Source organism: Danio rerio, chromosome 12 (assembly GCF_052040795.2).
Source record: "Danio rerio strain M-AB ecotype USA chromosome 12, GRCz13ab, whole genome shotgun sequence".
NCBI lineage: Eukaryota > Metazoa > Chordata > Actinopteri > Cypriniformes > Danionidae > Danio > Danio rerio.
Window position 1 is genome coordinate 28,950,001 of NC_141032.1, and position 27,599 is coordinate 28,977,599.

General features: G+C 35.1%; 1 protein-coding gene across 22 annotated transcripts in view; it reads left to right on the top strand.

Annotated features, from left to right (window-relative positions):
• The window catches only part of arhgap12b (Rho GTPase activating protein 12b), a 106,648-nt gene that overhangs the window by 20,438 nt on the left and 58,611 nt on the right, over positions 1 to 27,599 (top strand).

Below are 27,599 nucleotides of genomic sequence, written 5' to 3' on the forward strand. Positions count from 1 at the left end.
TTGAAAACACTGATGCACCGTGTGATCTCCGTAGCACTCATCAGAGCAAGCGGAGCTGCAAATCATCTGGACTTTGTGGTTTGGCTTATTAATATTTTTATTATTATTTTTTTTTTGCGTATAGATGTCTGTGACAGTAGTTTTTCACATAAGTATCACCGAGGGTTTATGTGCATGTAATTCGTTCTCCTGTTAGTGTATGTAAACATCTTTTCGTAGTATTTACACAGTTTGTGTTTGTCTGGTGTACTTCACCGCTGTCATTTTACTCTGCCGCCCCACCTCTTGCTCGCCGCTTGCAGGTAAAGCGAGATTGCACCTGCGAGATTGCACAGCGCCCCCTCTGTTCAAAACATGTTTTGCGATTCATTCAACATTTCAACTGGTTTGAATCGTCACACATTTGAATCGATTTGAATCGAACCAGGTCACGGTAAATCATTACATCCCTATCAACAGGTTTGGTACAAGTGAAGAGTAAATGATGACACAATTTTCATTTTGGTGTGAACTGTCCGTTTATTTTGCATATTGTCATTCTGAAATAAAAAGACAATCATAATCATGAGAAAACTTGTTGATTGAGTTGATCTTCTGATATGGCACAGTGACAGTGTCTACAGGCGATGCGGTGCCATGACACATGATAAAAAAATAGTTTTTCACTTTAAAAGGAGTTTTTGTTCTAACCATCTGTGAAGATGATGCGCAAAATGTCTATTTTAAGGGGCAAAACATCAGCATGTACTATTAAGACAATGATAACCTCAGGTACCGATTATGTGCTTTATTCTGTGGTAAATGCTACCGATGTGAGTTTAATGTGACATACAACTATAAATAGCAGCAGCAGATAGTTTAAAACAGATTTTGAAAATAAAATAACTAGCAGACGGTTTGAAAATGAAAGTCAGAACTGTGACTGCAGTGACTGGTATATAAATGTTTCTGTCATGTCCTGTTGCGTTTGGTGCAGACAGCCAAATTGCTTGTTACTGGAATCTTGTGGCGTTGTGTGTTGTTAGGACTCTGTGTGCGAGTCTACACCATTTCTAGTTATTTCCATTCTCTGTCGAATAATAAGAATTATAATAATGTTTCTTGAAGGCAGGCTGCAAACAGTGGCTTTATCATACACTCACTGGCGCTTAAAGGGACATACAGTACGCTGGGCTTTTGAGGAATTTGTCCTTGTCAGGCTTTGTCCATCAGGGTCAGCTGCTAATACTAAACCATGTGATTACTTAATCAGCCCTTTAGCAACTATCCCTTACAGACAAAGAATTTTTTCCCTCCACATCTCATTCATGACATCTGCTCTGCGTGATGTTTGGGTTGATGATGGAGGAGTTCAGCCAAAAAGGACAATTTTGCTATCAATTACTGAAGCTCGTGTGCTCCCAGACCTTTTTAAACACCCTGAAGCTGAACTGTAAATATTGAATTTTATTGTGAATCATTATTTGCTTGAAATTGTGTCAATTGACTACTGGTTGGAAATCTTTGCAGTTAATAATGGTTTTATGTGATTTTTGTAGCTTTTAAAATGTACTGTGTCCTGTTTGTGTGATTTTGGCATTTAAGAGCACTAAATTGTATTTAAAAAAAAAGTGGAAACATTCCTGTAATCCTCTTTTTTTATTCCTTAAAGTGGTTTGTGAATACTTCAGTTTAACTTTTGTAAATATTTGGAGTTTTAGTTTGATGTAAAGTTTTACTATTTTTATTGTGCCTTGACTTTTTTTGTTTTTGTTTCTATCAGCGAAATTTCTATTTTGTTCTGATTTATATTAGAAGTTATGATTTTTTCAGTTAATTTTTTAATAAATGTATGTGCGTTTTTTTCTGTGCAGCATACATTTATTTTATTTCAGTTTTATTTACCAGTGTTGAGTTTCTATTTCTCTTATTTCTAGTTTGGTTTTTGAAGTAAAGTGTTTTTAATTCTGTTCAGCGTCATTTGAATATTCTTCCATTTTTATCATTAAGTTTTTGTTATTTTAGCTAATCATTTTTATTTCATGTGTTTTTCTTTGTTTAGTTTTCATTTATTTGTATTTCAGGTTTTAGTTTGACTTGTAATTCTAATTGTTGATATATTTCAAATTCTTTTAACTTTTGTTTTATTTTATTTAAACTATTTCATTATCTTTTTTTATTCTTTTTCTATGGACCCTTTTTTCAAGAGTGTTAAGACATGTTTAATGGTCATCGTAATCTTAAATCCTTGAAAATTTTTAATATTTAAATTTTTTTTAAAGTGTGAACATGTATATGCATCTATGAATGTATTATATCATCTTTGCATCAAATTACAAAAAACTAATAACTGCTTATGCGAGGTGTTTCTAAGGCAGTAAATTTTACATTAATCTCTCCTCTGGCTGCCGTTATCAATTTCACACAATTTTTTCCCTTTTTCTGAAAGTCTTGATAGCATCATAATGTTTTTCTTTTATTATTTCAACAAATAGAATTGTAAAAAAAATAGTTGTACTGTACTCTCCCAGGGTGATGCAGTGGCGCAGTAGGCAGTGCTGTCGCCTCACAGCAAGAAGGTCGCTGGTTCGAGCCTCGGCTGGGTCAGTTGGCATTTCTGTGTGGAGTTTGCATGTTCATGTGGGTCTCCCCCACAAGTCCAAAGACATGCAGTACAGGGGAATTGGGTAGGCTAAATTGTCCGTAGTGAATGGGTGTGAATGAGTGTGTATGGATGTTTCCCAGAGATGGGTTGCGGCTGGAAGGGCATGTGCTGCGTGAAACATGTGCTAGATAAGTTGGCGGTTCATTACGCTGTAGCGACCCCGGATTAATAAAGGAACTAAGCCGAAAAGAAAATGAATGAATGAATGAATGTACTCTCCCATTCACTGTTTACCCAACTATAATGACTTCTGCTGCTGAGAAACCCAGAAATGTGAAAAGGGAATATTGTGCTAGAATACACACACACACACACACACACACACACACACACACACACACACACACTCACACATAAACACATACACACACATTCACACATTAATGAAGAATGTATATATATTTAAATGTTGAATTTTCAATTTGGGGGCTATTTGGTTTAATACTGTTATCCCAAAGTCACATTCTTTGCCCTCATCTCTCCTGCCGTCGATCCCCTTTCACCAATTGTAAATGGGAGGCTTCTGCGCTCTAAAAGGATTGAGGTCCAAATCTGCTTCCTTCACCACTCCACCAGAGTGGCCCACCGAGAGCGGATTTAGAACCCCAATTTCTCGCCTTTTTCTATGCCTCAACTTTATCTTCACCCCCTGAGGTAGATTTGCACACACACACTTTCCCATTTTCACTTTCTTCTCCTATCCTACTCTTTCACTTTTAGAGACTTTTGAATTCTTAAGTGTTTCCTTACTCTACATCCTTTCTATGAAACATTCAAGAAAATAAGAAGCCATTAGAAGATGCACATACAGTCGCTTAACGACGGATTAGTAGCATGTCACCTCTCTAATAAAAGATTATGAATGGCTTTTATAACGGAGCTGGGGCTTTTCTAACACGCAGCTGCACAAAATTAAATTCAGCCCCCTCAGTTGGGTGTTTTCTTTTGTCTGAATAGTTATTGTCTGCAGCTGAGATTATGCTTCAGCTTCTTTTATGCGTTTCTGTCTGTTGCAGCAGGTTTTGTGTTTCATTTTTTGAGTGTGTGTGTGTGTGTGTGTGTGTATGTATTTGTGTGAATATGCAATGGTATTTACACAAAAATATTATAAATATGTTGAAGATTATCAATAGACTTTTCAGAATGTGTCTGTGACGTTTCAACTCAAATTAATTCACAGATCTTTTATTTTTGCCTTATTAAGCAGTGAGCAAAAACACATTTTTTCACAAAACAGCTTAACATAAAATTTCTAGTAAATTGAAACTGTCAGTCCAGTTTACAGAGAAGTTCACTTCCGTTCAGTGTGATTAAATTCTCACTGCTGAAAACGCTCGCGAGGTTAGCACAAAAAACAATGCTGACTTTAGCTACATTAGCCCTATAATGTTAACAAGCACTTTCAGAAAGGACACTTGGTAACATTCACAGAATATGAAGAGACAATCTCAAAAGTTAGAAAGTTATAGCAGACCCTCATTGGTAAAGCAGTTCAGTGTAAAGTATATTTTGTATAAATATGTAACACTGGTCTGATATTATTCAGCCCATTTCATTCAAAAATAAATATTTTACCACTCTACTGAGTCTTTGTGGAGACTTTTATTTTCATTATTATATTTAACAACAGAACATTATTATTTTTTTGCATCTAATATTGTAATTTACTTTATAAAGCACAAAACAACAAAAGTCATTGTACCCTTGTGCTCTACACAAATTGTATAAAATCATCAACTAAGATACATACAATACAAAAAACATGAAATGTATAAAGGAAAATGTAAGCTCAAATGACTGGTGTTAAAGGCCTTTTCTAAAAGGTGATGTTTCAGTTTCCCCTTGAACAAGGATTCTGTGGAGATTTTCCTAAAAGCAAGAGCTAGACCTCTTTCACAAATTTGGCCAACAATGGCAAAAGCCTGGTCTCCCTTTATTTCCAGCTTTGATCTGGCAACTTTTAACCATTTCTGACTTGATGACCATAAATTGTGTTATAGCAAATAGTGTGTGGCATGCCATCAAACACGATAAGAACCCATTTTTACGTCACTCTGAGAGCAAAATGTAAATGTGTTTTTTTCACCAGTGCAGATTGGGGTGGGAATCACCATAAACCCTCTGTACAAAAGGTTTCCTGATACTTGTGTCACTATACAATATTATTGCAATTATCTATCTGTTGTGATATTCTGTGAAATGTTACAATTTATTTGCTTTTACAACTATAAATTGTCTCCAAAGGAAAATTTAGCAAACATCTTTTTAATAAATGATCTTTTTTGTGTTTCTCACTTTAATTTTATTGCTGCATTGAAAATAAATGGAATTGTCAAGCAGATAAACTGACCAACACTTTAATGAAATGTCTTAAAGTCTGCATAAACCAGAACCTGCAACTTTTTTTTCATTTTGTTATGCAGTTTCTAGCGAAATGTAATGTTAAACAGGAACACAGTGGACGTGGTTTGTTTTTTTCACTGTGAGCTGATTGGATGCTGTAAAGCAGGCAATTTATTCAGAAAGATTGTAAAAGGGTTTTGGGAGAGTTATTACAACCTATCCTACACCTTCTCCTCACCATTTCTTTTTTTTGTCATAGCGCGGTCAAAACTGACAGCTGGAGGGGTGTAGTTAAGTATGTTAACCACATTAAATACCTCAGACAGCCGTAATCTGAGAATTGAACTGAAAACAAACAGCATGTGTATTTTTAGATTTTAATTTTAGATTAAGGGTGACGCAGTGGCGCAGTGGGTAGCACGTTCGCCTCACAGCAAGAAGGTCGCTGGGTCGCTGGTTCGATCCTTGGTTTAGTTGGCGTTTCTGTGTGGAGTTTGCATGTTCTCCTTGCGTTTGCGTGGTTTTCCTCCGGGTTTCCCTCACAGTCCAAAGACATGCAGTACAGGTGAATTGGATAGGCTAAATTGTCCGTAGTGTATGAGTGTGTGTGTGAATGTGTGTGTATGTTTCAGAGAGATGGGTTGCGGCTGGAAGGGCATCCGCTGCGTAAAAACTTGCTGGATAAGTGGTCGGTTCATTCCACTGTGGCGACCCCAGATTAATAAAGGGGCTAAGTCGACAAGAAAATAAATGAATGAATTTTAGATTACAAGTGCAAACACTTTTTTTCTTAATGACATGCGCATATTAATTGTTCACCACAAAACTAGCAATGTGAGCTAACAAAAATCAAAATGGTTAGTTTGATTTCATGTGTACTTTAAATGTGTGCACCTTTCTGCAATGCCGCCCTCTTTAGTTATCCAACTTAAGGCATACTGAAGGTGACACCAGTACAGTAAAGTACAGTTGGTAAAATATTGACAATATTTTCATATGGACATTTTAGGGCTGGACAATTTTGCCTAAAATCAACATCTCGATTATTTGAACATTTTAACTTGATTACGATTAATGAATGATTTATTTATTTATTTATTTCTAGTTGCATTTTTTGTACAATAAATGTGCTTTTTTTTGGCTCAAGCTGCTCTTGTTGCTTTGTTGTTTATCCTCAACATGTTGGCGGAATAACGTAATGGAGTGGGGTCATATGACCACACTTTGTAGGGAGAGTAATCTAAAAAATCGACATGGAACAATTTATTCGATTATAGTTTCTGAATGTCAATTTCAATTACTTTTGTATGAATCACCCAGCCTTAAGACATTAATGCATAATATTGCTACAGGAAATATCGCAATACTGTGGTGTAGCTACTACGATGATATATCTTACCTTTAAAATTTTACCTAAACTGGGTTGTTCTTTTTTATGTTTTCTGTGTTTGTAGATGCACAAAATCTGCTTATAACAAGTATAAACTGAAAAAGGGTTTCGTGATATGTCCCCTTTAAAGCTCACTTGTGACCAGCCTAAAAAGTCTTAGAAGTATGCGCTCTTTGGACTTGAGTCTGAATCCTGTAAGTCGTTCCCTACATTGATAGTAAAGGAGGCCCGAGCATTCCTGTCATTCCTGTCCAAGCGCTCTCTCACACACAATCACACACATTGGGTTTAGTGGGATAACCCAATAAAGGCTCACCGATCCTGATGGGCGGAAAACAGCACAGCTCACCCTAATCTAATATTTACTCAAGTATCAAAGATCTCTCTCTTTCTCTCTCCTGTCTCTTGTTGTTCCTGTCTGCTATTTTTGCCCAAAAATGGACTTTAGCCTGAGAGATGGCAGTGGATATCAAATGGAAGTGTGTTTGGGTGTGTGGGTGTGTTTGGGGAGGGGGGTCTGGTACCCTGGTGCTTTCAGGGCATCTCTCTCACTCATTCTGTCTCTCTGCTGTCGATGAGCACAGCTGACATGTCGTCGGGGCACAATGTGTCCAGACGGTGAGGTAAGTTTAGCTTCACACATACTCTATTTATTTCGTTATCTAAATGAAGACACAACATAGACGTCTGCTTTTTTTAAAGGGAGTTAGAATTGACTCACACCAAGTTTAAAACGGTAACTTGCTCACTAAAGCTGTGCTTATTTGATTTAAAGTTTAAGTAAAAAAATGTGAAATGATTACAGATTAAAACTTAATGGACCGTTTCACAAGACTTAATCTTAAATCCTTGAAAGTTTTTAATATTTAGATAAAAAATTTTTTTATGAAAATTTAAATGCATTTACGTTTGTATCATATTATCTTTGCGTCAAATTACGAAAAATGAATTACCGCCTATGTGAGGTGTTTCTAATGCAGTGTTTATGGGGCTGGGAGTAAATTTGGATGCCGTTATCAGTATCACACTGTTTTTTTTTTTTTTTTTTTTTTTTTTTTGCCTTTTTCTGAAAGTCTTGATAACAACATTATCTCTTTTATTATTTAAGTAAATAGGATTGTAAACAACTTATTTGAGGTATTCTTTCATTCACAGCACCAAGTTTACCCAGTTATGACACCAAGGGTCTATTTCTTGTTTTAAAACATTTTAAAATGTCATTATATTTTGGTCTGAGAAGCTGAATTTTTTGCATTATTACTTCAGTTTTTGGTGTCCTCTTGAAATCATGTGGATATGTTGATGAGTAATGAAATGTTGTTATTATTAGCATTTAAAACATTTTGTGCTTAATAATCTTTTTGTTGAGAATTTTTTTCTTCGTTGTTTTATATAAATGGAAAGTACAAAAGAGCACTTTATTTGAAGCAGACTTTATAAATATGTGTTGTCACTTTATATTAATTTGAAACATCTATGCTGAAAAATTATAATATATAAGAATATATAAAATTTTACCTAGTATCAGAAACTTTTGAATAGTATGTTCTGTAAAATAAACATTTATTGCTATTTAAGATTTATTTAAAGAGTTTATTCAGCCAAAAAAAATAAATTAAGCCATCATTTCCTCTCGCTGGTGTTCTTTTTTTTTCTAAAAAGGAGAATAAAGTGTCCTTAAGTAAGTGTCCTTTTAACACTTGTCCATTTATGGGAATGAAAAGCATTTGATTTAAGTGAAATTTCTTTTTTTTAATAATAATTTTTTAGGGTTTTTTCACCTTTAATTGGATAGGTCAGTGGAGGTTACAGACATGAAAGTATTGGTAGAAGAGAGAGGGGAAGGGTTGACTAAGGAACTTGAGTCGGGAATTGAACTCAGGTCGCCGTGAGCACGATGCTATATGTCGGCGCACTTAACCACTAGGCTATTGGCGCCAACTTAAGTAAAGTTTCTAACATTTTTATTTTAAAATCTGTAAAAAATGTTCAGAAATTATTGCCTAAGCAAAGTTTATAGAAATAAAATAAAAACATTTCAAAATTTTTGTGGTAAATAATGGTTCTTTAAATGTATACTTTTTTTGTTTTTCACATAAAGAAAATGGTTCTTTGAATAGTTATTGTAATAATAATGATAACTGTTTAAATCATAATTATTCACAGGGTTTTTTTGGGGATAAAAATCTAAAGCATCAATAAGAAAAACCCATTAAACCTTTATTTATAACAGAGACTAGGGCCCGCAGGCCAAAGTTGGCCTATGGGAACCTTTGATTTGGCCCACCATTCCAACTAAGAAGAGAGAGAGAATTATGGAGATGGTTAAAAGACTGTCATTTCTAATTTAATGTAGCATTTTTTGTTTGTTTGTTTTATTGCCAAGCTACAAAACTAACTGAAATGAAATGTTTCAATGACTGTAAATGTTTAAAATTAATCATATTTTTCCTAAATGTACATACTGATAGAAAACAATGCAGAGACATCACTGAGCAAATGAAAGCAAAGGCAGATTTTATTAGACTAGTGTATTCAGCATTGATTCCACAGTTATAAATGTGATTGTTTTGTTTTTATTGTAATGAGTTATAATTGTATAAAACATTCATTAGGTAATATGATTTAAAGTTATAGTTTTTATATATTTTTAAATATTATGAAAAAAGCTGGAGATTATCTATGGCAACTTTAATGTAATACAGTTTGATATATTTACCTTCAGCCCACAGCTTTTAATCTTATTAGGTTTTTGGCCCTTTATACGAAAAAAGTTTGGGCACCTCTGATTTAGAAGATTACAAGTAGAGCATATCCAGCTACTTAAAGCATTGTGTTTTGTTTTACTATAAATACATAGATTACATAAATTAAAATGTCTATCTAGAATAGACTGTCTCAATCTCCACCATTTACTTTCCTTCTCTGTGTTCAGACTAAAATCTCTTCTAACCAGCCACAATATACCCAGGGACATTTAGCTGTGAGAAAGGATAAAGTTAAACAGACGAGAGAGGGAGAGAGAGAGCAAGCAAAAACACCAGTGTGCTACTGACTGAACTAAGGTAACCCGTCCCTCACAGCGGTTTATGACCTTTTGAGGATGGTGGACATTATCACAGCGGTGCCTGAGTGCTTTTGTCAGAGGGAACGTTCTCCACCTCTGTTTGCTGAGCTGAGGTTCGTCAGTGACAATGGTGAACCAGTGCTGTCGAATGATCTGCGCGCTCACTAACAATTAACCCATAATTAAGCATTCAGTAAGGGATGAATGATATTGGAAAGACTGACATGGCAATGTTTCGTTTTTTTCTGCCATTATTCAATTTAATGCAATTTCACCAGATGACTCGAGTAGCTCTATTTGAAAGTGATTTATTTTGTTTTTGAATAATCAGGATGATTTTGTAAGGGGTTGCATTTATGAAAAATATGATGGATAAATTGCAAACGTAGAAAAATACAATAGAGCAAACATGAAATGAAATGAAATAAACAGTGCTCTATGGTTTTCCGGGGTGTTTAGTAGTAGGTACAGAAATTGAATCAAATACTTTCTTCATCTTACAAATAATCAAATTTAATTAATCTCTGTTAAGGTCAACGCGCAGTAGGTTGCGCTGTCGCCTCACAGTAAGAAAGTCGCTGTTTCAAGCCTCGGCTGGGTCAGTTGACATTTTTGTGTTGAGTTTGCATGTTCTCCCCGCATTTGAGTGGGTCCAAATTCCAAAGACATGTGATACAGGACAATTGGGTAGGCTAAAAATGTCCGTAGCATAAAACGTTGGCTGGATAAGTTGGCGGTTCATTCCGCTGTGGCAACCCCAGACTAATAAAGGGACTAAGTCGAAAAGAAAATGAATAATTGAATTAATAATCTCTGCTAAAGGCACACTATGTAAAATTTTCAACTCAATCTTATGGTAATTCTTTTTGATTTAGTGGATAATTTATATTCATTTGTATGATCTCATTCATACATTTTGGTATGATTTGCTCATCTCGCAGTAGGGGGTAGAGGGGAGGGTTTTTTCTCCTTAAAATATTGTTCATTTTCATTAAAGGAAATCATATGAATTTGTATGATGCGGCCACTTTTTGACAATTTGTAAAAGGTATGTTTCCTCATGAAATCGGGTTGGGTTTTGTTATTAAATTGTCCAAAAATCAAATTGTTTTGTGTGCTTATGACATCATACACCCTTGTGGTTTGGTTTTATAGAAAACCAGGAAACAGTAAAGACGCTTTAATGTCTTGTGAGTTTTATTACAACAACAACATTTTACACAGAACCTTAAAATGTATTTAGCATTATAAAACAGCGCTGTTTTTTTCCTGATATCATCACATATATTAATGTGGCAAAATAAATTTTGTGCCACATCACATTCGTCTCTCATTAGCAATTGCTTCAGTGCTCTTGCTTCTGGGTTTAAGATTTCATAAAATATAATAAAATATAATATAATATAATATAATATAATATAATATAATATAATATAATATAATATGATATAATATAATATAATATAATATAATATAATATAATATAATATAATATAATATAATATAAGTTTTGACTACTTCAGCTTATCCATGAACATGATTTCTGCAGGAGTCTCTTAGAATGTAATTAAAATAATAACTCCCATAAATCCACACTAAATAATGACATCATCAAAATTTGTCTTTATTTGTTGTGAATATGCACTCTCAAGCAGCAAAAAAAAAAAAAAAAAAATTACTCTCTCTGTCTTTATATCTACAAATTATAGAATTTCTTGTGCTTACACTGTGACAGGTCTTAAAATGATGCAAATAATAAACCTTTACTCAGTTATTATGGTTAACTGTGCAATGATACTCGAGTTGCATGTGTTTTGAACTAAAGTGCCTTGTCAACCATGTTCCAGACTCAACATTGAACATCCTGTCATTTGACCTTTTTAGATTCATACGTTGCGATATTGATGCTGAATTGAAATATTGAGCCCCAGCAAACGCCATCCACAGTCAGCAAACATACACACAGATTTTTAGCTCCTATGGCAATTCCCTGTTGGTAAATATAATGTGCTTAAAGTGATAGTTCACCCCCCAAAAAAGAAAATTGTCATCATTTACTCACTCTACACTTGGTCACAAATCTGTGAAAGTTTTTTGCTTTTGTTTAACATAAAAAATCTATATATTTTGTAAAATGTTGGAAACCGGTAGCCATTGACTTTGTTAATGTATTTGTTTTTCTTACTATGGACGTCGATGGCTACCTGTTTCAAGCATTAATCATAGTATCTTGTTTTGTTTTGAATAGAAAAAGAAAGTTAAAAGGCTCTTTCGGGTGAGCAGTTTTGATTTCATTTTTTTATTTTCCTGTGACCTCCTTCATCAGTCGGTGAGCAAATTAGAGTAAATTGTCATTTTTGCATGAACTATCCCTTTACTCTACTTTAAATGTATCAGTCATCAACATCTCAGTGTTTGTTTGTTGTGAGTGAGAGGATAGGAAGTACAAGGCCACAAGCCCTGTTTTCCTCTCCGGTGATTGGCTGATGACCCTCCTACTTTGTGTATTTCCTCATGTGTTCATTAATGAAATGGATATGACTATGGAGATGGATGTCTCTGTGCTGTGTTTGTCCTGCTGCGTCTGAAAGGCCATAATGTGTTTGATGTCTCTCTCCAGCTTGGATGATTGACACCTTGTTAATGCCTTTATAGCAGATAGTTTTTGTTGATTGATGCTTGTGATAAACTATTGCAGAAGAATAGTTAGGGGAAGAACTTTTGGATTCCAGAATCAAAAGAAACATTTAAGGCTTTTTTTCTTTTAGAGGATGAAACCTGTTTGATTAACATTCTGTTCTTTTTGCACTTTTGTGACTGTTAAAGGCATAGTTCACTTCATCCCCAAATTTTCAATTTACACATACACTCACTGGTCATTTTATTAGGTACACCTTACTAGTACCGAGTTGGACCCCCTTTTGCTTTCAGAACTGCCCTAATCCTTCATGGCATAGATACAGCAAAAGATTTTGGTTTATATTAACATGATAGCATCACACAGTTGTTGCAGCTTCGTCAGCTGCACATCCATGTTGCCAATCTTCCGTTCCACCACATGTCAAAGGTGCTCTATTGAGATCTGGTGACTGTGGAGGCCATTTGATTACAGTGAACCCAATGTCATGTTCAAGAAACCAGTCTGAGATGATTTGTGCTTTATAACATGGTGTGTTATCCTGCTGGAAGTAGCCATGAGACGATGAGTACACAGTGGTCATAAAGGGAGGGACATGGTCAGCAGCAATACTCAGGTAGGCTGTGGCGTTGGCATGATGCCCAATTGGTACTAATGGGCTCAAAGTGTACCAAGAAAATTTCCCCCACAGTATTACACCATCACTACCAGCCTGAGCTTTTGATACAAGGCAGGATGGATCCGTGCTTTAATGTTGTTGACGCCAAATTCTGATCCTACCATCCAAATGATGCAGCAGAAATCGAGACTCATCAGACCAAGCAACGTTTTTCCAATCTTCTATTGTGCAATTTTGGTGAGGCTGTGTGAATTGTAGCCTCAGTTTCCTGTTCTTGTAGAGTAAATTATGACAACTAATTATTTGGAAAGAATCATTTATAAATATTAAATAATAATTTTAAGCAGGTTGGCCCAAACTCAGTCCTGGAAGTCTGGTGTACTGCAAAGTTTAGTTCCAACCCCAATAAAACACCCCTGAGCTAGCTAATCAACCTCTTACTAAGCTTTCTAGAAACATCCATGCAGGTTTGTTGAGGTTAGTTGGAGCTAAAATCTACAGGGCACCGACCCTCCAGGACTGAGTTTGGGCACCCCTGATTTAAAGCATCAGTATTTGTTATTGCAGTTTAAGAATAATGATTTTTGCTGCTGTTTTCTGAATCCTGTTTTTTATTCTTGATGAAAATGATGTTTGAAACAGGTTTGCTTTTCTGTTTGTTACATTGTCAATGTCTTTACTCTGCCTTTTTATTAGTTTAGTGCTTATTTGCTAAATAAATGTTAAAAAGGACAACAACAAACTTTTTATCAGTATTGTTTGTTGTTCATCATGACATCTGTGCATGAAATATGACCTATAAACATGTTCTTGTGTGCTAAATCTAGCCATTTTAAGATGTGTGTATAATTTGTTTTAGCACAAGCAAGTTTTAAACCAGCTAAAAACAAAGAAAAGATCCTTAAAGTGAAGAATTTGACTGTTTGCAAATCCTTCACAGTTGTGTGTCTGTACACACTCGCTTTTCGCCAGCTTTTCTTTCCGTGACTCAGTTTAGGCTGAAGGACAAAGGAAGTCACCACTGAAGAGACTGTGCTTGCACTTTCAACATTACAGTATGTTTGGGTGCCAGTTTGCGTCTGCAGTGTGTTTGTGCTAGACCTCTGACCTTATGATGCTCTTCCCTTTTACGCACAAATAACACTGCTGGTGACCTTCTTGCACCAAATTCTGCTTGATCATGAAGATTTGTTTTCATGCGATTTAGATTATGCTTGTGCTAATCTCACTATTACATAAAGAGATGCTTTTGAAATGACACAATATTAACAGCTCCAGTCAGGGTTCCACTGTCTGTTTTTAAAGGAATAGTTCACCAAAAATGGGAAATTCTTATTTAATCATTAAATCATTGTCTAGTTGTTCCAGACCGCTGTATGTAACTTTTGTTCCTGCTTAAACTCAAAAGAAGAAATTGTAAAAAAAATGTTGATAGCCAAATCTTACTTTTATATAAAGAGATGCTTTTGAAATAAGTCAATATTAACAGCTCCAGTTAGGGTTTCACTGTCAGTACTTAGAGGGATAGTTTACCAAAACGAGAAAATTCTTATTTAATCACTGAATCGTTCTCTAGTTGTTCCAGACGTTAGTTTTGTTCTTGCTAAATTCAGAAGAAGAAATTGTGAAAAACGTAGGTAGCCAAACAGTTAGTGGTGAACACATTTCATATCAAAGCTAACATTTTTATAGTTACTAACATTCATAATGATGAACCATTTATTCGTTTTTTGGGTGAGTTGATAACATAGACTGTAAAACATATGGATGTAACATCCGTGACGTCACCCATATGTTTCTGAGTAGGCGTGGCCCACTGTCGCCATTTTGTTCGCACATCATCGCACCCACCAGGGGTGACCAAATAACAGCAAAGAGGCGGAGCGTCAGTGGAGCTACAAACACCTGCTAGCATTTTGCTTAGAAAGGCTTTTCTTTGGGAGAAACGCTTAATACTTCATTACCTGTGACTTTTTTGTGTTTTGACCACATGTGCTTGGTTGTGTACTATATCAATAAAGTGTTTACTCTTTTAAAAACACTGTTGTGATGCATTGAGCCACTAAAAACTGTGCTTTTGATGTTTTTCTACAGAAATGCAAAGTTACTTCCAAACACTTCAAATGTAGTCTGTGTTAGTAAATGCAGGGCTCTTGATGAATTCCAGGCATAAAACTGTATGATAACGTTTTAAATGATGTTTTAGTTTTATAGCCTACAGCTAATCAACCTTTCAGATTCTGAAGTGCTTAACAGTTCTAAAGAAAAATATAAATGATAAATTATTCTCTAAGTAAAACAAATACATAGACATGGTATATAACAGGGGTCACCAATCTCGGCCCAGGAGGGCCGTTGTCCCTGCAGGGTTTAGCTCCAACATGCCTGAACACACCTGTCTAGGTGTTTTGGGTATACCTATTAAGACAATGATTAGCTTGTTCAGGTGTGTTTGATTAGGGTTGGAGCTAAAATCTCAAGCGGCCACGCCCTTAATTATGCATACTTAATAAAACTTAATAAAAAAGAAACAGATTAGTTATTAAAAATTCACCCCCTCACAGATGTCATAAAGGGTAATATTAGCTATATGCTCCAAATCGATCTTTTGTACCAGGCTGTAAACATGTTTTTATCAGCTGTAAAATTGGCCAATTTATCATTACAGTCAGTGAACATCTGGACCTCCTGGAGCCAGCCCCTAAAGGCGAGGCGATGAATAGCAGTTTCAGCTACTTCCATATTGGCTTCACGAGAGAGAGCGTGAGTTTGCCACTTGGTTGATTTTGTGCAGTTGTAATGAGCAGTGCTGTTTTGTTTTTGACGTTTGGTACTTTAAGCATTTATTAGCATTATTTTGTTACACTTGCAGGAGAAAATGTTGCACAATCCAAACTGCTGTAAAATCTTTCTTTTCATTTTATTGTTTCTGTCACTTTTCTTTCTTCCTTGTGCTGTGGCATGTGTTGTTGGTTCAGGAACAGGGCCAGACAAAATTATGCACCATTCTAAATCTGTATGACTTCTGAGTAGAACACAGATTAATATAATTTTAAAAATGTGCCAACTTTTGTAAGTCAGTAGATTCAAAACATCATCACTGACCTAGAGTAGTTAGAGCATAGTTAGAGCTTGTCAATGAGAGTGACAGTTTGTGATATCCCACCAACAGGATGCTCCCCTCTCGTAATCCTCAGAAATTAAGCATGGCTGATCCTGTGTTTTAACACACTGTCTAGTCAGTTGATTTGAAGACCCCAGTCAAAGAGCACTCTCACTGTCCTGCCCATCACCGTCTGGCCACTAAGTGCTTCTTGCTCTCCAATTTCACTTCTCTCAGTGCCATTGGGGAAATTACAGGTCTTATCAATTTAGAGCTTAAAGTTAAAAACATCCCTAAAAATGCCAATCAAGCGACCTGGAAGATTGCAGTGTATTTGAGTTAGCCTAAAAGCATGTTTCCCTTGTTTTCTTTTGCCAAACACTGTCCACCCCCCATGTAAAATCCTCTTATGGTACCTCCATAAAGAAGAGGGGGTTGGGGGCAGATGGGAAAAAACTGGATTAAAGGGAATGTGGCACACACAAACTCTTAGCATTAAATTGATGTGTGTTTATATTCGGGCTAGCCTTTAAATGAACACAATCAAATCAAATGACATCTGTAATCTCTTTATGTTGCAGTTGGGTTTGTTAAGTGTCAGTAGTGCTAATTATTCGGTGTTTCTCCTTCATCTCTTTTACTCATCTTTGCTCTTAAGTTTGTTTTGGAGCACCTAATAATATCTCTTTCTCCCTCTGTGCACAGTATGATGGACTGCTGTCTGCTTGTGCCATTAGATAGAAAGACGAGGGTGGATGTTTGTGCCAGCAAGCACTAGGTGCCCCAAAATGCCCTTTTATACTGGCACAAAGAGAGTCTAAAGAGCCAAAGCAAACATTCAAAGAGCCGCTTGTGTTGTGGTGTGACAAGATTCAGAAACGTACACCCCCAATTCCCTTATAGTACCAGTAGTAAAATTTTAGCTGAAAGTAAAATCTCAAATTATTTTCGCCGTTTCTCAAACAACTTATTTACAGTGAGTTGAATCAACACAATTCTTGAGTTTATAATCAACCCTCTTAAATTTGTAAAAACAATTAAGTTAATGATTTTGTTTAGGGACAACATGAAGGAATTGTGTGGAACCCAGCATTTTTTAATAGTGTTTTCAGTCCAGTGCCAGTGTCAGTCTACCTGGCTAGCGAGTGTGTTGTGGCAGAACCGTGAGCAAATCTCATTGTGTTGGATACTCTATTACAGTGGTTCTCTAACTGTGGTAAGCAAAGAAATACTGAATAATGAAAGAAAAAATTGCAACAACACACTTTTAACCCATTGATGCGAATGATTACACTGATGTGATTAGCATTGGCTGTTTCCTGAAGAGTATGATTACATGGGTGTGCTTCGAATGTTTACTGTCGTGCATTGTGTCATTAGATGTTAAAAATCAACCCGCTTTGGAGCAGAGCTAGAGAAAGAGGCGGTCAGCACTGCGGAGCAGATACACGCTAGAAAAGTGCTTTTGCAGACCAGTGCTGTTGTGTTGGCATTTCAGTTACTGCAAACTCAGGAATCTCCCTATGCTGCATCATTGGTAAAATACTGTTATTGTCACAGATGTGTTAAATGTGTGTTCGTTGTTGTGTAAAATAATGTGTTTTCGATTGATAAAATTATTTGCTTTTGTAAAGCAGCTTGGCTTTTGATTTATTTGTTACCTCAGATTTAGGCTAATTTATCTGGATGTGATTCAAATGGCACGGGACACAAAACATAGACTCAACCCACTTTGCCTTGCTTCAAGCTAGAATATAGCCTAATTAAAGTTAGTCTCGGTGTGTGGTTAACACAAGTCACAGATCTCAAATCATGGAAATTCCGCGCGTATGAAAGGATAAATCACTTATAAATCAGTCAAGTAGTGTAATTATGCATATAGGTCCTTACTTTTCTGACACACTTACTGTAAAGGACGTACTATGGCCCTGTCTACAAGAGATAAGTTTAGGTAGTCAGACATCACACAACAATGGCAAACCAGACTGTTTCAAAGGTTTTGTTTGTAAGAAGATAATTTTTGCGACCTAGCAAAAATATTATGTGTGTATATATATATATATATATATATATATATATATATATATATATATATATATATATATATATATATATATATCAGATTTGTTTTGTAATAAGTCTTTATTGTTTACAACTCTAGAATCACATGAAAGTCTTAAGTATTTTACATATTGGCAAACCAATTGCTAATCGGTATAAGTGTGATTGTGGTTGATGTGGCCAATCAAACGCCGTCTTGTGTGCAAAATACGAGTCTGTGTTTTGGCTGTTGAACTTCTGTAGAACTTCAGCAGCCCACGCAGGTCCAGATGATGTCGAACCTGACCTAATGTACATGCAAATGTCAAGGGCGTTCTAGTTAATATCCCAGTGAGCGATGCAACAGTCTGTATTGTGTTCTGATTGGCCTGTTGTTCCACTGGGGGTTTTCACTTATGGAATTTACATGAGAACCAGGAAACAATGATGTTTTAGGATCACGATTTGGCCATTCTTATGTACATAACTCTTAGAATTTGAGTATTCCTAGGTATACACAGATTCACTTTATAAGGCAACTTAAATCAATTTAATCAATTTAATTTAATACATTTAATTCCACAAACGCATACATTAAGCACCAAAGTTCAGTAATTGGCTTTGAAACCAAAGCAGTCTAACCTGAATTACAGTAAATGCACGCTTTTAGCATCATGTCCTGGAGGTGTTTGCGGAATCTAAGGCCACTGCAGGGGATGTGCTGTCATCACTGGACTATAAGTGGAGAATGAGACTCCAGTGGCCTCCAAAGGGCTGAATGACTGACAAAAGCCACATTATCAGACATCTGAGGGGGTAAAGTGTCTCCATGCCTTTATACCATTTGGTTTCAGCTGAAACCCTCTCAATCCAGTCAGTCTGCCAAAGGGTGAAAGAGAAAGAGAACGTCACGGAAGAATTTGAGATGACAGATGTAAAATAGTGGTTTGATAACTGTTCGGGGCTAAATGTGTGGGTGGGACAGAGAGTTGAGACAGAGCAAAGAGGATGTTTGAGAACATCACATGATATCCTGGAAGAGATGCATAGATGGGGGCTACACATTTTAGATTTGGCAAAGTATTGGAGATTGCAGTCATTTAATGTTGTGATATTTGATTGATCACTTTGCTATTTAAATTGACTTTCAATTGACATCATACGGCAGTAACTGACATTTTCTTTGTATTCAGAAATTAAACGTGTTTGGTAGTTGTGGTTGACAAGAATATTTATTTTATTGTGGCTGTTTTATACATTGCAATTTTGTAATTTATAATATTTAAAGAGGCAGTACACTACAATATCACATTTTAAGCTTTAGTTCATCTGTAATGTAGCTGTTTAAACATAAACAACATCTCTAAATGTCGTACGCTCAAAGTTTAATGCAAAGGAAGACATTAGCTTTTACAGAGTTAGCTTAGCAAAGCCTACAGCAAACAAATTTGGGGGCTATACAAAAAATACATCCAATCTTAATTTTTTTATTTACTGCTGTTATTATTATTGCTGCTCTTATTATTGATACCTTTTTATCAATCATTTGATCAAGATTCATCATTGATTCAAAATCATTTGATTTCAGATTAAGTTTCCTGTATAGTCTGTGTTTTCTGAATCTCAGACCTGAACGTTTATGTCATCAAATACTGTAGTTCAGTGTTTTCCTCTCTTCCTCTAGTGATTTAAAACCTTGAATTAGGAACAAACCTTTCAAGATGAATAAGAACATGTCTTGATTTGTTGTGGTGCTTTTGGCAAATTAATCGGCCGTCCTCCCAGGCAAAAGAGAGAAATCAGATTTTAAAACCATAATCCAGATGACAATGTTGTTGTCGTCTGCCCTGTTTACGTAACTCATGCTTCCAGAGAAACTATTTTTGTTCATACATTGCACTGAACTTAGAAATACTAAGAAAAACAACCAGGCCTGACCTTTAGGCTTTAAATTTATTAATTTAGACTAGCTGGACAAAACATTAAAGAGTAATATTATTTTGAGGCTTTATGGGAGTCCTGGGACTTTAGTGTCGTCAATAAACTCTCTGTCTGGCTCCTGAAACATAAGACTTAGACAGGATGGTATATTATAAGTCTGAAGGAGGAACGTCAGCTACATGATGATGGCTAATGCAGAAGTTTTTCGTTGCTGCTTTTCTCTCTTCTGCTTTTTCGTCTAGTATCTGAGTTTTCAGGTCTAAAGTGGAGATGTTGGATGCTCTGCAAGACATTTCCATTATCTGTCTGTGCTAAAATCAGAGCGAACTCGCTGGCACTTCAAGCTGAGCCTCCGTGTGTTCTTGTCCCTCTCTCATTTCTCATTCTCCTTTCTTTTTCTGGACAAAGATGCAAAGCAACCAAACACTATTCTAATTTCTGCTCTTAAAAAAAAAGATTTGACGGTGGGGTTCATAATTAGTTAAGTTGTGATTTGATTCCTCAAGCGAATCTGTTGGATTTAAAGGTCCAATGAAATTAAAATAAAAAAATTAGATGTTACTATTAGTCAGATAATTTTAAGGATATCTATTAGCTAGTGTGCTCTGAAACAGTGACAAAAGTCGCATTTAGAAAATATAAAACTGATGTAAACATCTAAAGCTCTCGCTTCGATCAACAATTGTCATCAAATTATTTTTCAGTTAAGATTACGTCAAACATTGAATAAAAACTGCGCATTTCGAAGCCTTTAGGATCAAAGTAGTTAGTGTCATCATGTTGCAGAATTTGTCCAGAAATGTGTTTATAGTTCAGTTTGTCTTGTTTCTGTTAAATAAAAGGAGAGAAATGTCTCTTTGCGTATGTTTTAGGCCTTTTTGATCCACTTTGTTTACTTGATCTGCCGTTTCTCACCTGTACCCCAGACAACACTTCTGTCTGACTTCATTTCCTGACTTTGTCTTGCTTTTTGTTCCTCACAGTGGTATTATTTCCTCTGCGTCTGTGCCAGCAACTGTTTCTGCATTTTGCAAGCTTCTGGTCGTTGCTTGTATTTATGCTTTCTCAGTCTCTGTCTCAGTTTGTGTTTTGATAGTTGTCCTCAGCTGAAAGTATTTAAAAAATGCTTTAAGGATTGTAAAACATACTGAAATAAAAATAATGTATATAGTTATGTAGAAGTATATAAATGATAAATGCACATAACAAAATTGCTGTTAAATAATGTATTTAATACTATAAATACTGTAATTAAATAATAAATACTACAATACTATCAAAAAAATAATAAATATTGTACCTAAATAATATTAAATATACACTCTGCTGCACATTAATTCACAGAAATCAAATGGAATGACAATGTGAACTTTAAAGATGTGTTTGGAAACACCTGAGGAGATTTCCCTGCATGAAAAACCCATTAAATAGGAGGTGTGGCGCAGTGGGTTAAACTATCGCCTCACAGAAAGAAGGTCGCTGGTTCAAGTCTCAGCTGGGCCAGTTGGCATTTTCTGTGTGTGGAGTTTGCATGTTCTCCCTGTGTTCGTGTGTTTCTCATCTGGGGGCTCCACTCCCCCCCCACAAGTCCAAAGACGTGGTATTGGGTAGGCTAAATTGTCCATAGTGTATGTGTGTTTGAATGAGTGTGTGTATAGATGTTTTCCAGTGATGTGTTGTAGCTGGAAGGGCATCCACTGTGTAAAAAAGCATTTGCTGGATAAGTTGGCTGTTCATTCTGCTGTGGCGATCCCAGATTTATAAAGGGACTAAGTGCAAATGAAAGTGAAAATTAAAATGAATGAATGAATGAATGAATAAATGAATGAATGTCTCAAGGTATGTCAAACTCCTCTGTTACACACTGTTTTTGTATGTTTTCTTCACAAAAGATTACATATTTTATGACAGAATGAATAGGGGCTCAAGTAAGGACTCAACATAGGCTTTTTGAAATGATTTACCTTCAAACCTTTATCTTATAATTTTACATGACAGTTTAAATTCATAGTGTGCTTTATCAATTCATCCCATGATGATCATGTTAAGCTGTTTGGTGCTGTTCAAATGTATTTAACCACACTACAAAAGCAATTTGGTTGACACCTTTTTCTACTATTAGAAGTTGTTCAAGCTCAAAAGGTTTCAGAGCCAGTAAACCTGTGCTTCACATTGTCTGCTTATGATTAGATTAACAAGAATGATTAATCAAAATACCACATGTAAAAGGGGGCCTAAAATAACCACATGACTGTAGAATGTCATGTAGTGACGTCTGTGAAGTAGGGTTACATGGTTTACCGGTACTATGGTAGTAGCGCTATACTATGGATTCAAAATATTGCCTGTGCCACTGTAGTTTGTAAACAGTAGTATCGTAATTTATGGTTTATTTACAGTAGATAATGTTGCATGTGAAAAAGCCACTAAAATACTCACACGTTTGTGCAACAATAGAACATTTTATTTTAATTGTCTTTGGAGCCTTTTAGGGTCTCAAAATTGTGTAGAATTCGAGCCTTTTGTGGTAGCCTATTGCACGTTTTCTAATGCTTTAGTTCGAATGCACATCTGAATTGGTTCATTTCTGTTCTTGGTAATTTGATTTAGTAGCTACAACAACCATGACAATCTCCTTAAAAGAACGACTCATGAAGTGAAATTTTGAATTGTTTTGGATTGTTACTTGATAAGACTGAAAAATGATATAGCAACAGGAAACATTGAACATTTTTTGGGGGAAAAAAAGCTTTTTTGTATTGTTTCATTCGATATAATTTGCATCTTTATTTTATTCAATTTTTGTTGGTCAGTTTTCTACAAGATAAACAAAAAGAATTAATACATTTTAGGGGAAGTGAGGTGCAAATAATACTTTTTGGCCTTAAGGGAATTATTAATTCAAGTAGGCCTTTTAAAACATAAATATAGTATTTCTGACAATTTTCTTTATAATTTGAGTCATGAATTGCAGTATTGCCATACTACTTGGTATCGTGATAGTTCAGCTGATATAGTATCGTAAGATTAAATAATGGCATCGCGACAACCCTATTGTGAAGTACCTTTTCCAATGTAGCCCTGAAAATGTGTTGAATCGACATGTTAAAAGCATTGAAATTAGGCTCCACAAAATATCGTTTTTGCATCGTTATTGCAATGTATGCATCTGCAATGGTCACATCACAGGATCTGCAATATTGAAGTGGGATTATATTTGACCAGGAGCCACAGTTCAGAACATGGAGTCATTGGGGATTTTTAATATAATGGAGAATGTTTATCATTTACGTTTTTAAGCCTTGTGACTGTTCGATACACTCTCAGAAATAAAGGCACGAGAGCTGTTACTCGGGTGGTACCTTTTCAAAAGGTACACATTTATACTTGAAGGGTCCATACTGGTACCTCAGAAGTATATATTAGTATCTACAAATTTTAAGAGGAACACTTTTGTACTTTTTAGGTACCAATATGTACCCTTGGGGTATTAATATGAAAAGCTACCATCCCTAGTAACTACTGGCACACTTTTATTTCTGAGAGTGTATCAAAATAGCTTATCACATTCAGGCACAAGGAATTGTATGATTTTAAACTTTAATAAAAATATTTTATTGAATTATTTACACAATAAAAATCCTATATAGTGCTATTTTACATTTGATTATTAAATTTCTTTACCTGAATTCTTACCAAATAGAGCTATTTAGGTAATCTGGTGAAATTATATAAAAATCTCAATATATATCACCGAAAAACAAAGCATTTTTCCAATGTCGTGCAGCCCTTATTGAAATCCTATACATAAGTCCCTGAGGTTAACATTTAAATCTAAGTGTTTTTAAATGGAGGTTTCTTTGACTCGTTTAATGCAGGATTAGCTGTACATGGCAAAACATCTATATGCTGCACATTATGTGGGTCACCTTGATGAAAGAAGAAAGGGCGTTAGAAATGCAGAGGAAGAGAGCTGTTGAAATGTTGAGCGCGGAGTTGGTGGACCTAACAGGCTCTTATCATTATGACAGACTTGGCAAAACTCACACCTCTGCAGGAGAGATAACATGCACACTTTCTTTTGTACAGTATTCTTGTGCAGATTGGCAGTCATGCTTTAACCTTGCCTCTTTCTTATCTTGTTTTTTAAAATGAGAGGGGTTTGAGAAGTGCATAAGCATACTGAGTTTTAATTAACCTGATTCACCCTCTCATTCATTAAGAGCGTGTGTGAACGCATTTTATTTGAGCTCTTCTCAAAGGAACATTTAACTCAAAAGTGAAAATGCTCACAACTGTTGTTAAACTTGATTTTAAAAAAGCTAAAAAAATATATCTGATTAAAACTCAAACGGGTGTTTGTGCCTGTTTGTAGAGCTGCACAATTTTGGCCAAAATGGTTATTTTTAAACAGTATTGTGATAAGGATGTAAATGGTACTAATTGTATTAACCAAAACTGTAAAAAGAAATAAATATCTAATAATTAATAGTATAATTAGAAATATTTAAAAATATTTTTATGGCTCAACGTTGAATGTGCTACTCTGTAGGACACCACAATGTTGCCCATTTGTTTTTGTTTTTAAATATTATTGTGAAGAGGATGACGCAAAACCTATACTTTAAAATCCTTCAAAAATCTGATATCTATTAAATATTTTTGTAATATATAAAAAATTTGCTGTAAAATGTAATATATATATATATATATATATATATATATATATATATATATATATATATATATATATATATATATATATGTGTGTGTGTGTGTGTGTGTGTGTGTGTGTGTGTGTGTGTGTGTGTGTGTGCGCACGTATGTATGCATGTATGTATATACATACAAAAATATTAAATGAACTTCAACAAAAAATAAATAATTCAAATAAATAATTCAAATAAATAAAATAAATAGGTTGCCCAACATATTCTCCCAATGCTTAGTCTCTATAATTATGTAAATGTCAAATTATGAAAAATAATAATTTATTATTATTATTATCTTTATTATTATTATACTTTTTAATGATCTATTCTTCAGTTAACAAATATAACAAGTATGACTGAAAGTTATCAAATAGATAAAAATAAATTAATTAATTAAGATTCAATTTAGTCAAATTAAGTCCTCTAGATTGAAAGTTTTGGGAAGGGTGTTTGTATATGTTGTGTTTCAAATGTATCTTATAATCAGCACATGCATATCCTTTTATTATGAGCTGATATCTTCTTGATCTGAATTTAGCGATGATGTTATTGAAGCTGCAAAGATGGCCAGAGTTGCCTCAAGCAATTTTTTCTTGTACTTCAGAGAATTGTAAACAGCAGAGTTTCTCTCAGCCACACACAGTAATCACTGTATGTATTATTCAGTGTGTGCAGTGGTGAGTGGGTGTGATGTATTGGGCATGAGGGGAGACGTGACCGTGTGCAAATTACCCACCGAAGACTTATGGCACAGTGCTTGAACAGGCACACAGGAGGAGCACAGCATCGCTCCTTCCTTCAAACTCTGCATGGCAACTGACTGGCCAATAAGATGTCAGAACTGCTGACTCAAGGCTGGTACATGTTTCATTCATCTTAGACACACTGAGTGGTTTCCCTAAAACATTTCCATCATGATATGCCATTGGCTGATAAAATGCGTAGCCTCGTCCTGAACTCATAGTATTGGTTGAGCAACTGATGCTTTGTCGGATTGGGTGGGCTGGGCTTAACTAGATGACTTAAAAATGAAAATTCTTTCAACGTTTACTCACCCACCACTTGTTTCAAACAAGTTTTAAGTTTCTTTCTTCTGATAAACGCAATAGAAGATATTTTAATGAAGGTAACCATTGACTTAGACCAAGTCAATAATTCACCTTTACCTTTATTTGTATAGCGCTTTTACATTGTAGATTGTGTCAAAGCAGCTTCACATAAATGGTCATAGTAAATTGGAACAGTGTAGTTCAGTTTTTTTAGTGTTTAAGTTCAGTTCAGTTTAGCCCAGTTCAGTGTGGTTTATCGATCCCGAACCATGCAAGCTAGAGGCGACAGCGGAGAGGGGGAAAAAACTTCACCGATTAGCGAAAGTGAAGAAAAACACCTTGAGAGAAACCAAACTCAGTTGGGCACGACTATTTTAATTTCTCCGCTGGCCAAACGTCTTGTGCAGACTGAGCATTGTTAACTTCGTCAACAACAATGGCTTGATACAAACAGAAACTTGACAGGTCTGCTGCACCAGTAATGTGTCTTTATCCAATAAATGAACAACACAATGAAGCAGATTGAATAAAATATATCCATTAGTTGATCTTTTTGTCTCCATTTTAGTTTATTTTTTAGTTTAAAGCAAACTTTTTGTAGCTTCACCTTCCTGTGCCTTGTAGTCAAGCCATTCCTGAGCAAGGCTGATCTTGAGAAAGCCATCCATGCTTTTGTAAGTTTGTTTTTGGACTACTGTAATAAACTTTATGTTGGAGATAACCAGTCCTGTCATGCATACTCGCATGTTAACTAACAGTCAGAAAAGTGAACACCTATTCTCTACTTCCTCCACTGGCTCCTTGTTAAGTTTAGAATTGATTTCAACCTTTTGATTTTAATGCCGTCAATGGCCTTCCTCCTACTTATTTATGCGAAATTTTGCACATTCACAAACCCAGCAGAGCTTTTTGATCTGCTGACCAACTTCTGCTTGAAGTCCCTCGGTCAAGATACAAGCAGTAGGGTTACCGCTCCTTTTCAGTGGCAGATCCTAAACCTTTTAATACCCTTTCTACTGAGCTTCGTACAATCACTGATCTGCCACTTTTTAAAGCCAAGCTTAAGACCCACTTGTTTAAATGGGCTTTTAATGGATGGCTCTGACACTTCTTTATGTTTTAATGTTCCTCGTATTTTATTGATATTTCTTGTATTGTTTTGCATTGTGTGCTTTTTAGTTGTGCTGTATAATTTGCTTTTACTTGTGTAAAGCACTTTGGTTAACCTTGGTTGCAGTAAAGGGCTATATAAATAAAGGTTGATTGATTGATTGATTGATTTTTTTGATTGATTGATTGATTGATTGATTGATTGATTGATTGATTGATTGATTGATTGATTAATTTTTTTTTGACAACAATATTTATACCATCACTTCCATCCATTGCAGCACATTCATAGTTTTTAGTCACATTACTGTGACGGTCTTAATTAATAGAACTTCACAAAGGACCTGTAAAGTTTGTGCCAAGCTATAGGAAACTAACATTTTTCACTTTTATTTTTGCTGACAAAATTATATTTTAATAGAGGATGAAAACTACTTAAGGGTGTATGAATGGAATGTACAAATACATTTTTGGGTGAACTTCAAATAAAAAGCTATGTTTTGATGGTACAGCAGTTGAAAGAGTTTTGGAGGGAAACATTTAACAAATGTTTGTAGATCGCATTAAAATAAAGAAATGTATTTACTTGTCAAATAAACTACATTTAACCTTGAATTATGAGACAGTGATGTAAAAAGAGCACAATCAATTTATTCATTGTAATCAGTGTAATGATTAAATTGACAAAAATATGTAAATTGTTACTCAATTTGCTTTTTGTTTGTTTTTGTTTAAATAACTTCATCATTACATTGAATCCTTATATTTAGGAAAATGGCACTCTTATAAATATATATAAAAAAAAAAACAATAATGCTTTATAATGTCAGCTCATATACAGTTGAAGTCAGAATTATTAGCCCCCTTTTGATTTTTTTTTTTTTTTTTAATATTTCCCAAATGATTTTTAACAGAGCAAGGAAATTTTCACAGTATGTCTGAT